The sequence below is a fragment of the Castanea sativa genome, chromosome 1 (genome assembly GCF_040712315.1).
Source record: "Castanea sativa cultivar Marrone di Chiusa Pesio chromosome 1, ASM4071231v1".
Taxonomy (NCBI): domain Eukaryota; kingdom Viridiplantae; phylum Streptophyta; class Magnoliopsida; order Fagales; family Fagaceae; genus Castanea; species Castanea sativa.
The window spans coordinates 70363339-70375836 of NC_134013.1; the positions used below are offsets into that span (position 1 = coordinate 70363339).

The window sequence follows — 12498 nt, forward strand, 5'->3', positions numbered from 1 at the left end:
TATAATGGACCCCCAAAGTTTTTCATTCTCTCACCAGGGAAATTAAAGTGGTTTTTTCCATATCTGGGAAGGATTCTGCTCAAGGATGAGAGAGCTGTTCTTATGGATTTGAACTGTGTAAAGCAATGATCCATCTTTTGATATGCACGGCACTAGCTCTGCTGCAAGTCTAGTCTTGTCTTTGTAGTTGGGTGGCACGAGGGGACCCCTATGAGCACTTTAACTGAATTATATTGAAGCACCTAAGAGAAGTGTGCGAGTGAATAGTTTTACTTGGGGTGCTGAAAAGGCCAACAAGTCATTTATAGATGACGAACACAACTACTTCTCTCAGTCCCTTTTCTGGGGTCAGCAGGAGCAGGAAGATTGAACTATTTATCATCCTTTTATCAACTTTGTCCTCTTGTCACAACTTCGGAGTTCTTTCTTCTACAAGCAATGTGGTGGAGTTTGTTAAACAGAAAGAGGATTTTCCGAATGACGTAATGAGAGAGTGGAATTTACTTTTATGTGGTTCGGTCTGACAGTACATACTTTCAGTGCAAAACCCTAATATATTCTACCAAAAATAATTGTTTCCAATAAATTTTAGCTAGTTTAGCAATAAAGAAGAGAAAAAAAAAAAAAAAAAAAAAGTTCTGCTTTAGGATTTATGTTCAAACTTGATTTGATTTATTCATATATAGCTAAATAGTAGCTGGTTGCAAATTCATTTTCTTTAAGATGGGAATCAGATTTACAATCTTTCTTTAGAAATCCGTACGTCAAGATCAACTAGCTTTGCAGTGGCTAAGTCCGGGCCAAAGTGCAAGAAAGAAGACTAGGCGACTAGACCTGGTAGGAAATGCGCACTTCAACTAATTGCAATCACCAAACTTGTGATTGGGAGACAAGTTGTAGTTTGTATTAAGAAGACACCATTACTTCATTACATACAGTACAAATCCATATAAGTACTGCAATATGCAGTATATGTGCCTCAATAGGTAAACACACGTTGAGAGTTAACTATTTAGACCCAGATTTTACGGCTTATGTCAATTTTAATTTAATTATAAATTTAATTCCAATTGTTTAATTTATTAGCCAATCAACATGTGCATGGATAAACAATCAAAAGAAGCCAATCAGTGTCACAATACAAGCTCCCCAAACTCTCTGGTGCCGATAGCACCAACCAATGTACTAACAAGAATAGTTGCAATACATATTACTTACAAAACCCTCCATGCAAATGGCTATGTACTCAAGCCTCCTTGCTCCTTCTAGCAACTAATTACATGAATCTTTTCCCTTTACTAGACACCGGTTCCATGACTTGAGCCACCAATCGTAAAACCAAGTTTCCTTGGCCATTCCAAGGCCTCTTAGAGATTTTGGGATTACTCCAATAATGATTCCCCAACACCAAACAACAAAAAGAATTCTGAAGTATTCTACGTGTGTATTTATTTAATCTCCTCTTATGGAATTTGGAAATTAGAGAGGAAAAAGGTAGAGAGAATAAATGAGTTTAGGCTCTAAGGTTTTTGGTTGCTATCTAGCTCTTCAACATGGGAATTTAGTGTGTAATCCCATGGGTTTTAGAGGAATATGAGAGAACTTAAAGGATGGGTACCAAAAATTAATGCAAATAACCAATTTCTCTCAAGCTCGTGAAACTCGCTCTACTAAGTTTTTGCCAAGTGTCCTCTAAGGTTATTGTTCCAACTACTTTTCAAAATTTGAACTCAACCCTCAACTTGCCTGACATATTAATATCTATTAGAGCATTAGTATTGGTGGTGCTGAAAAGCCATATTATTATTTTTAGTACCACCATTACTAAAAAACATGCTGCAATGGTGATGCCATAACTAAAATTTTTAAGCTTTTTGCTGTAGGGCACAAACATCTATAGCTGTGCACTGTAGTAAAAAAGCTAAAGCAAAAAAATTTATTTTATTACACTTCCACGCTCTCTTTCTTCCTTGCACGCTCATCATCTTCTTCTTTTTTCCTGGGATGTTGTTTTCTTCTTCTTTGTTTTTTGTTTTTTGTTTTGTTTTGTTTTTTTTTGTTTTTTTTGTTGCTTCTTTCTCCCTTGCACGCTATTTTAATGACTCTTATCTCTCTTCAATTTTAGATTTGTATGTTGAGTTGTTTTATGGGTTTTGCAAATTGAAATTTTGTGATTTTTTTTTTTTTTTTTGGTGGCAAATTTGTGTGTTAGTGTGTTCAGATCTGAAGAAAAATAGAAGGCCAAACCCACTGCAATAATGGTTGTAATGGTTGTTTATTGCAATGGATATATTATTTTATTGTGTTGTTTAAATTATTTTATTGTATTAAAAGTTAAAATAAAGTCACTAATGTTGGGTGTTTTGTAAAGTGAGAAGGTAAAATAAATAAAGTAGTTTTTTGTGGTGCCAAATAGGCAAATTTATGACTCCACCAATGTAGATGCTCTTAAGATGCTTAGTTTAGCAATTTCACTTTTTAGTAAATTGAACTCTCAACCAAGTATAATGAACCCACAAATGTAACACAATACAACGAAAATATCAATAGAAAAGTACATTAAAAATTGGCATAGAATATACCAACACTAAGATCCTATAATACAATTGGATTAATTATCCATTAAATCGTGAATGTTTTCTTAACTAGTGAAATATCTTGCTATTGAATAAGAAATCTAGCATCAAATATCGCTTTTATATATATATATATATATATATATATATATATATATATATATATATATATATATATATATATATCATTAAACCGACTCTATGAAATCAAATTCTATTATCGATTAAAACACATTATGACAACGCACTCACCTTCGTCCTAGTACGCCTTATTAGCAATAAGTGCCCACTATGTCTATGGATGTATCGTAGTCCCTAGATTCCAAACACAGATGCCTAAACCTTAGAAGGTGCTAAAATGAAGTGTATTGTGCCTAAACCTTAGAAGGTGCTAAAAGGAAGTACACTTTGGTACACTTGAGGCAAGCCGTCCTATTATCCTATATATAACACAATGATTGGTGCCTACTGGTTGTCAATACGATCGTATATCATATATTCTTTGAGGAACGCATAAGGTTCTAAATTGGATTGATTGAGGAAGGCACCATGTGTGGAAGATATATAGCACTACTTTAAGAATAGCGTTTTAGGTGTACGTAACTAATGACCTTCTATGTATTGATATGATCGTATGTTTTCAGATTGTGACATTTGTCCATCACAAATTTTTCACTTATTATGAGACACTTGTCAGTTATAACTATCAAATTAATTGGATTTTCCCTTTTACTTGTTCTTTATATAGACACCACAATTTGAAAACAACAATCAAAACCCAATAAGTTGATCGTAAGCACTTGTCTACCATTTTGATATAGTCATAAATTTCCTCCATCCTAGGTTGGAAGAAATTCAAATTGACAATATAATCAACTTTTTCCAATACATATTTTTCCTCTCCTATAACATATTCAATAATAATCATGTGACATATTTAAATCATTTATAATAAGTAATGAGATTTAATATACATGGATAATCTCAGTGGCAGGGTAAAAAAAAGACTAAATATATTAATAATTTTAAAAACCACAAAATAACACACACACATGTATGTGTGTAATTTATACTTGAAACATGTTTTTATCAAGATATATTATATCCATCAATTTAGTTTTTTGTATAAAAAATTCCATCAAATATTTTTCTATTAAGTCATGTGCATTATCCTTTAAATTATATAGTTCAAAGAAAACATTTTTCTATTAAGTCTACTCCTCTCCCCCCCTTTTGTCATTTCACTACAAAAAAAAATGTCTATTAGCGACCAAAAATTTTTGACGGACTCAAAAAATCCTCTCAAAATTTCTTATTTGAGATGGCAAAATAAAGCCCTCGCAAATACTTAGTAAAATGTGAAATATTTGTGACCGATAAAAAAAACTGTCGCAATTATGTGTTATAACCGTCACAAATACTAATATTTTGGAGGAAAATTTTCCCTCCATATTATTTGCGATGAACAATTAAAAATCTCTTGCAAAAAGTGTATTATTTGTGACAGTTAAAAAAAAACTGTCATTAATACTAAATTATTTGCGAAGGCTAGGATTGACCTTCACAAATAATCATTAAAATGTCAAAAAATTTGGAGGGAAATGTTCCCACCAAATTATTTCCGAGGGACCATAAAAAGCCCTTGCAAAAAGTTTATTTTGTGTGTGGGCTAAAAATATGCCCTTACTAATACTAAATTATTTGCGAGGGTCACAATTGACCTTCGCAAAAAATCAATAAAATATTATTTTTTTTTGGAGAGAAAAGTTATTCTAAAATTTAAAGAAAAATAAAAAGAAACCCATAAATATATAGCACTTTGTATTCTTTAGATGAACATTTTGTTTACAGTCTAAAAAAAAAAACTGTTATACACATCCTATATAAGAAAGGTCTGTCCTTATTTTCTAAATAATTGTACCCATAAAAAAAATGATAGCACTTTCAACTTCAAAATAGTAGCCTAAAATTCAAGAATTTCAGCCTCTTGTACTCTCTCTCTCTCTCTCTCCAAAAAGTGAATAAAAATTTCTCCCCATTAAAATAATGCATAAAAGATGAGTTCATAGATCAAATGGTAAATTACATCCGATTGGCATGAAAATTGACATGCATGTTAATAACATATAGAACATGTAATCCATGGTTGAATTTTCAAAATATGAATTCAATAATAAGTAATTGGGTGATGTAACTTTTTTAGAGCTACAACACGTGTAACTTAAATCCAACTCTATATTTTTTAATTTGATGTGAATTTTGACAAATTTACCGTTAAATTACATTATCTTCATATATTTTTCAGGCTTATAAAATTTCAAGGTAATCAAATATTAATTGTCATGTCATCAATCAATTGTTTAAATTCAAGTTTTTGTAGTTTAAAATAATGCATAAAAGATGAGTTTATAGATTAAATGGTAAATTATATCCGATTGGCATGAAAATTGGCATGCATGTTAAGAACAAATAAAGCATGTAATCCAACGGTTGGATTTTCAAAATATGAATTCAATAATAAGTTATTGGGTGGTGTAACATTTTTTAGTATTACATCAAGTGTAATTCGAACCCAACCCTATATTTCTTAATTCGATGTGAATTTTGACAAATCTGCCGTTAGATTACATTATCTTCATGTATTTTTCATGCTTACAAAATTTCACCGTGATCAAAGATTAATAACTATGTCATCAATCAATTGTCTAGATTCAAGTTTTAGTGGTTTAAAATAATGCATAAAATATGAGTTTATAGAGTAAATGGTAAATTACATTTGATTGGCATAAAAATTGGCATGCATGTTAAGACTATATAGAACATGTAATCTAACGGTTGGATTTTCAAAATATGAATTCAGTAATAAGTTATTGGATAGTGTAATAGTTTTTAGAGGTACGTCAGGTGTAACTTGAACCCAACCCTATATTTCTTAATTTGATGTGAATTTTGACAAATCTACCGTTAGATTACATTATCTTTATATATTTTTCATGCTTACAAAATTTCAAGGTGATCAAAGATTAATAGCCATGTCATCAATCAATTGTCTAGATTCAAGTTTTAGTAGTTTAAAATAATGCATAAAATATGAGTTTTTAGATAAAATGGTAAATTATATCCAATTGGCATGAAAATTGGCATGCATGCTAAGACCATATAGAAAATTTAATCCAACGGTTGCATTTTCAAAATATGAATTCAGTAATAAGTTATTAGGTAGTGTAACATTTTTTAGAGTTACGTCAGGTGTAACTCGAACCCAACCCTATATTTCTTAATTCGATGTGAATTTTGACAAATCTACCGTTAGATTACATTATCTTTATATATTTTTCATGCTTACAAAATTTTAAGGTGATCAAAGATTAATAGCCATGTCATCAATCAATTGTCTAGATTTAAGTTTTAGTGGTTTAAAATAATACATAAAAGATGAGTTTATAGATCAAATGGTAACTTACATCCGATTGATATGAAAATTGGCATGCATGTTAAGATCATATAGAGCATGTAATCCAACGGTTTAATTTTCAAAATATGAATTCAGTAATAAGTTATTGGGTAGTGTAATATTTTTTAGAGTTACGTCAGGTGTAACTCAAACCCAACTCTATATTTCTTAATTCCATGTAAATTTTGATAAATTTACCGTTAGATTACATTATCTTTATATATTTTTCATGCTTACAAAATTTTAAGGTGATCAAAAATTAATAGGCATGTTATCAATCAATTGTCTAAATTTAAGTTTTTGTAGTTTAAAATAACGCATAAAAGATGAGTTTAAAGATGAAATGGTAAATTACATACGATTGGCATGAAACTTGGTATGAATGTTAAGACCATATAGAACATGTAATCCAATGGTTGAATTTTCAAAATATGAATTCAATAATAAGTTATTGGATGGTGTAACATTTTTTAGAGTTACGTCAGGTGTAATTTGAACTTGATGATGCGAAGAAAATCAGTAGGCTGGATGCTTCGGACTTGAAATGACTACTGGCTGTCTTGATGGCCTGAAAAAGGAAGAAAAACAATCAAAAGTAACCGGGATCGCTGGCCAAGAACCCTCCGATGGCAAAATTAGTTTTTCTCTCTCAAGTTTTGGAGTTCCAACTTTTTAGGATGTGTAAAAACGTACCTTTTTTCTGGTCTGAATGAGCCTTTTTATAGTGTCCAAAGAACAGTTATTAAATTTGTAACCTCTCCTAGTTTTGAGGAGGTGTGAGGGTTCAGTGATAACTTTCATAACCGTTTAGGAGTTACATTTTTCTCACATAACGATCATTGGAAGTTATGCGTGTGATACGTAGTTGCTGTACACACTCAGGATTTTCCTAAGTGTCAAGAGCTCGTCCAAGGGTCCTTCTGTTGAGCATGATTCGTTTATGAGGATGGTCGTTCCCCTATGGACGACCTTATTTAGGACAAGGTTTATGACTGACTTGGACAAGACGGCGCGGTTTTGCCACTTGGCCATGCAAAGCTCATCCAAGCATCTTCCTGCGTGAACGAGCTTTTCATGGACAAGGTTCTTATAACCTTCACTTTACTGGCCTTGTCCTGGACGACCTCCATGGACGGCGTTGAAGTTGGTATTTTATCATACCCCATCAGAACCCAACCCTATATTTCTTAATTCGATGTAAATTTTGATAAATCTACCATTAAATTACATTATCTTCATATATTTTTCATGCTTAAAAAATTTTAAGGTGATCAAAAATTAATAGGCATATCATCAATCAATTGTCTAAATTCAAGTTTTTGTAAATTAATAGGCATATCATCAATCATAAAAGATGAGTTTAAATATCAAATGGTAAATTACATCTGATTGTCATGAAAATTGACATGCGTGTTAAGAACATATACAACATGTAATCCAACGATTGGATTTGCAAAATATGAATTTAATAATAAGTTATTGGGTGTTGTAACATTTTTTTTTGAGTTACATCAGGTGTAACTTGAACCTAACCCTATACTTTTTAATTCGATATGAATTTTGACAAATCTAAGTGTATGATGAATATTATACATTTGTGAGTGATTTTTTTTTATCACTCTTTAGTTTTTTTTGTAATTAAAAAAATGTAATAATCTCAAATTATAATAAATACAAATTATTAACTTTTACCTCTTAACTACTAGTACAATGGTCCAAAGGGCACTTGGAAACTGCTGCAATAATATTAAATTTCAGCAAATTTTTTTTTTTTTTGCCTTTTCCTGCATAGAATTTCGTTTTTCCCACCCACTTAAATTTTTTTTCAGCACTCCCTCTAATCCTCACTCACTCCCTCACAACAAAACCCTCTCTTTTTCCTTTCTCCTTCTCTCTCTGTCTCTCTCTCACGGCCCAGCAATCGTCGCCGCCACCCAGCCCAGCCACCGTCGCCACCACATCTCCCTCAGCCGCCGCCTCACTCTCTCCCTCATGATCGTTCCCTTCTCTCTCTCACGATCTCCTTCTCCCCGATCTGCCCTCCTCTTTTTTTTTTAGCTTTTCCCTCACTATAAGTTTTGATTTTTGTGAAATCTGGGTTTGGAATTGGTGAAAGTTTTATGGGTTTTGTGGCTTTTTTCTTCTAAGTGAAATTTGACAAACTACTGTATTTTAAAATTTTTCCATAGAGAGTGGCTTGCCTAAGTGTCGAGGTGAGTGTTTGGCTCACCTTTGACTACGCTGAGTAGTAGGAGGGGATCTTGGAAGCTACTGTAACGTCTCTGGCAATATCATTCTCTGATACCTATTGTGTTTTTATGGTGATAGAAAGTTTTAATTTAAAAGAAATTCCTAGTTCCTAAGTTTACAAAATGGCTAAACTTAACTTCTTATTTCTTGTTTATCTGGAAAGGTACCAAAGCGAATGAAGCAGCCTATATATGTGTACTATCAGCTTGACAATTTCTACCAGAATCATCGCAGGTATTCTCCCCTGCCTTTGCCATACCCTCCAAATATTTTCTATATGATTAATGCAAGATACTATTTCATGAAATATGGCATCCTTTCTACAACCAAAAGATTTGCATATAGAATAGCTAGTCCTTTTGCACTTATTTGTTTATTATTTTGGCTGAGGAATTTGGAATAGCTACTAAAAAATTATTGGTTTTGCATGTTGTTTATTATTTTGGCTGAGGAATTTGGAATAGCTACTAAAAAATTATTGGTTTTGCATTTATTTGTTTATTATTTTGGCTGAAGAATTCGGAATAGCCACTAAAAAATTATTGGCTATGCCTTAGATTCCACTCCAATCCATCCATAATAAGATTCAGATAGCATATTAAGTCTTTGGCTGTGGTTAGAGACACCAATTGAGTCAATTGACCCAAAACTTAAGCCATTAGATTTGGATTTAATTTCTTCTAAAAAAAGAAAAAAAGAAAAGAAAAGAAAAGAGAGTTGGATACAATTATATTATATTAACCTTATATTATATTAACCAATCTAACTACTCATTTTTGTCGTTAGTTTTCAATGTTAAACTCTATTACTTAACTAACCATACGGCTCATATGTGAAATTTGTAACAGTTTAGACATATAAAAATACTTTTTTTAGAACCGTTGGGATGTGGTAAGTTATGAATGAAAAATAACAAAGGGACGTTAGTAGTGGAATCATGTGGGAAATCAATAACAACTTATCACCTCACTAAAGTATGAAAAATCGTAAAAAAATGTTGTGTATCTCACATTACTAATTTGCTTTGCGGCTATGGATTAAATTGGTCATTATCCTTATCCACCAGCTTTATGCCTAACGTCCCATCTCTACTTTTGGGAATCAATACACCCACATAGAACATTATCAAACATAGAAGCCTATTATTTTACAATTATCAACTTAATCTTTTTTAGGAGTTAAATATAGGCAAATTAAATCATATATGTACTTAAAAGTGTGGTTAAAAATCCAAATGGTCGCTAATCAAGGAGTTTGCTAGGAGATTGGCCTACATAGTTTTGATTTCCAAGTAAAATAATATGTAAATTATTATACTTCTTAACCCCAATTTATAGTTGTAATTTGTGAGATTGTTTTATAGGGGACTTTGGCACTTTGCCTACCAAAATGCCATCCAATGATGTCTTTGATGAAAATAAAAATAAAATAAAAACTATGTAAATTTGGGAAACCATGCTTTTATTTTTATTTCATGTATATTTTCTATATATATTTTTTCTTTTTTTGGTGGCCTTTGAAACTTAGATCTCTAAAGAGCAGGAAGTTACGGGTACACAATAGAATATGGTTAATCCTGTCAATAATGGTATGTGGTGAAGAGTGCACCTCATTAAAATTGTTGCTGCACGTTATGATTTAAGAAAGGATTATTGGATTTGCGGGTGCCGTAACATGAAATTTTTTTAATGATGGTTTTCTTACCATTTGAAAACACAATATTGTGCCCGCTTCTTGGTAGGTAAAAATCACTGTAGTTTGTACTACAGGGAAGTGATTCCATTCATTAATTTGTGAAAAATAGCATCACAGAACTATTGGAGCATAAGAATGTGCATCTTATCAACTATATTTGGTTTTTTAGTCATATATATCTATACTGATATTGATTGAAGCTATTTATTTATATATGTTTTTTATAATTAGTTTATTTATTTATTTATTTTTATGTCGTATACAGGCAAATTCAAACTTTTGTATCTTATTGAAAATATATATATTGTGGTAATTTTCGGAACACTATAAGGAATGTTAAATGTAGAAATTTTGTAGAGTTCTCTTATGTGAGTTTTAAATGTGTAAGGCTTGTAGTGAGCTGAAAATCTATAGATGACTTGAAAAAGTTAATTAGGATGACGCTGTTGACAACATATTTGTCCAATCTCAATTTTTTGGCCTGAGATTTGCTTTAGGTTGTGTTGATATTTCTATTTTGTGGCCAAATATGCGAATCCTTGGTATTTCTATTTATCAAGACCTAATGTTAACTGTGCTAGTTATTTTTAAGAATGAATAATTATACATGTGTTAGCAACCATTATTGTTGTTAGTTATATAATATGATGCTTTATAGAGAGTAGATAAAATGTCAGTTGATAAATTTTGGATGCATCATTCTACTAGATATATTAATGGGGTTGAAAATTTTCTTGAGTATTCATTTAAACATTCAATAAATAAAGATATGAAAATCAATTATTTGTGTGTTGATTGTAGCAATAAGTATTGTTGGATTGAGGATAAGGTCTAGCATCATCTTATACTAGAGTATCATATTTTACTAGTGGGTCATGTCTTTAACACAATCATATTGGAAATACATATTTATATTATATACTTTCATCATATTAATACTAACTAATAGTAGGTAGACGTGGCAACGGCTTATAAAAAAAAAAGGCAGACATGGCAAGGGAAGGTAAAAGTAAAGGAAGAATCATCACACCAAAAGCTACTCAAGAGATTACTATTCTTTTTTACCAAAAACTAAATGGAGCCTGGACGGCTTTTAGTGAATACCCAAGATCTGAGCTCGAAACTCTATATGCTTGCTATAGAGCTCAACATTTCAAGCATAAGCAACCATATGAGGAAGTGAAGAATGAATTTGTAGAATTGGTGAAACGCTGTTATTCTGATTGGATGTTTCACATTAAAAATCCTATTTTTAAGAAATACACAGAGAAAGAAGATTGTTATAAGAATGGTCCTTCCTTCATTCCTACACTCTTTTGGAAAAAGATGGTGGATATATGGATGGATGGAGATTAGGGGGTGAGTATAAATGAAATACATGTCATGAATTCTCTCTATCTCTCTTGCACTCTCTTTAACCATTATTTGTTATTATTTTTATAAAAGTCAATATTCTAGTGTATGAATTATGTTTAATGTTTAATGTTTTGTTTTGTTTTTTTAAGGATGGTACTAGTAGAGATGAAGAGGACAACTCAATCAATAACATGAGGGAGGTTGAAATTAGCTTGGAGGGTAACTCAGAGGAAAACTAGTATAGATCTTGTCATAATTCTAGTTGTTTGAGTTTAAAACAAGGTTTAATTTTAGAATTTCTTTGTATATTCTATATTTTAAAGTTTGAACTTATATGAATTTTTATCTTTCAATTGATCAATTTTTAGTAATTATTGGACTATCGTAACATGATAGTTAAAAAAAATTATATAAAATAATTAAATATTACAAAAATTATATAAAATGTTATCACCGATGACACAAAAATTTGGTCATAAATAATTTTATAGTGACAAAAAAGTCCCTCGCAATTTATAGAATAGTGATGCCAATTAACCCCTTGCAAAAAAATTTTAAGCGACAACTTAATGTCGTCACTATTATTCATAACTAATTGCGAGGGGTTAAAAGCCCTTAAAAATAAATTTTAGCGACGGCATTATTTTTCTTTAAAAAGTATATCGTTAATTTGAAATTTGCAAATAACTAATTGCGAGGGTATAAAGGTTCTCACAAATAGTTGTTAACGACGACTGCTTTCCTTCGCTAAAAATAAGTCGTCGACTTTTCTCGTCGTTTGGTAATATATTTGTGAGGGTGGATTTGTTCAGTAACGACGGTGGATTGCCCTCGTAAATTATCTATTTGCGAAGGTATGGTCGCAAAATCTCTTTTAGCAACAAGAGCAAATACAACGGCCTTCGAGGGCCATATGCCCTCGCTAATAACCTTTTGCGACGATATTTGAATTTTTGCGAGGGTATTCTATCCTCGCTAGTAGACTCTTTTTTTGTAGTGTTTGATAATCTTATGGACTGCTATGAAATGTGTTGAAGGAGGTTATTTCAACCAAATTTGGAGGAAAATGTTGTCCGTTTGATTAAAACATCCACATTTAGTATCAGAAGTCTTCTTTGTCAACTAGTCATACGTCGAAGGATATGTTAGGGTGGAAATTTGTGTTGG

The 12498-nt window shown here is 31.5% G+C and overlaps 1 long non-coding RNA gene across 1 annotated transcript; it reads left to right on the forward strand.

Moving 5' to 3' along the window:
- The first annotated feature begins 8109 nt into the window (after nucleotides 1-8109).
- LOC142630003 (uncharacterized) lies at nucleotides 8110-11640 on the forward strand. Its single transcript, XR_012843182.1, has 3 exons — nucleotides 8110-8351; nucleotides 8444-8514; nucleotides 11481-11640. It is a non-coding gene; the product is annotated as an uncharacterized LOC142630003 (long non-coding RNA).
- The last annotated feature ends 858 nt before the right edge of the window (nucleotides 11641-12498 follow it).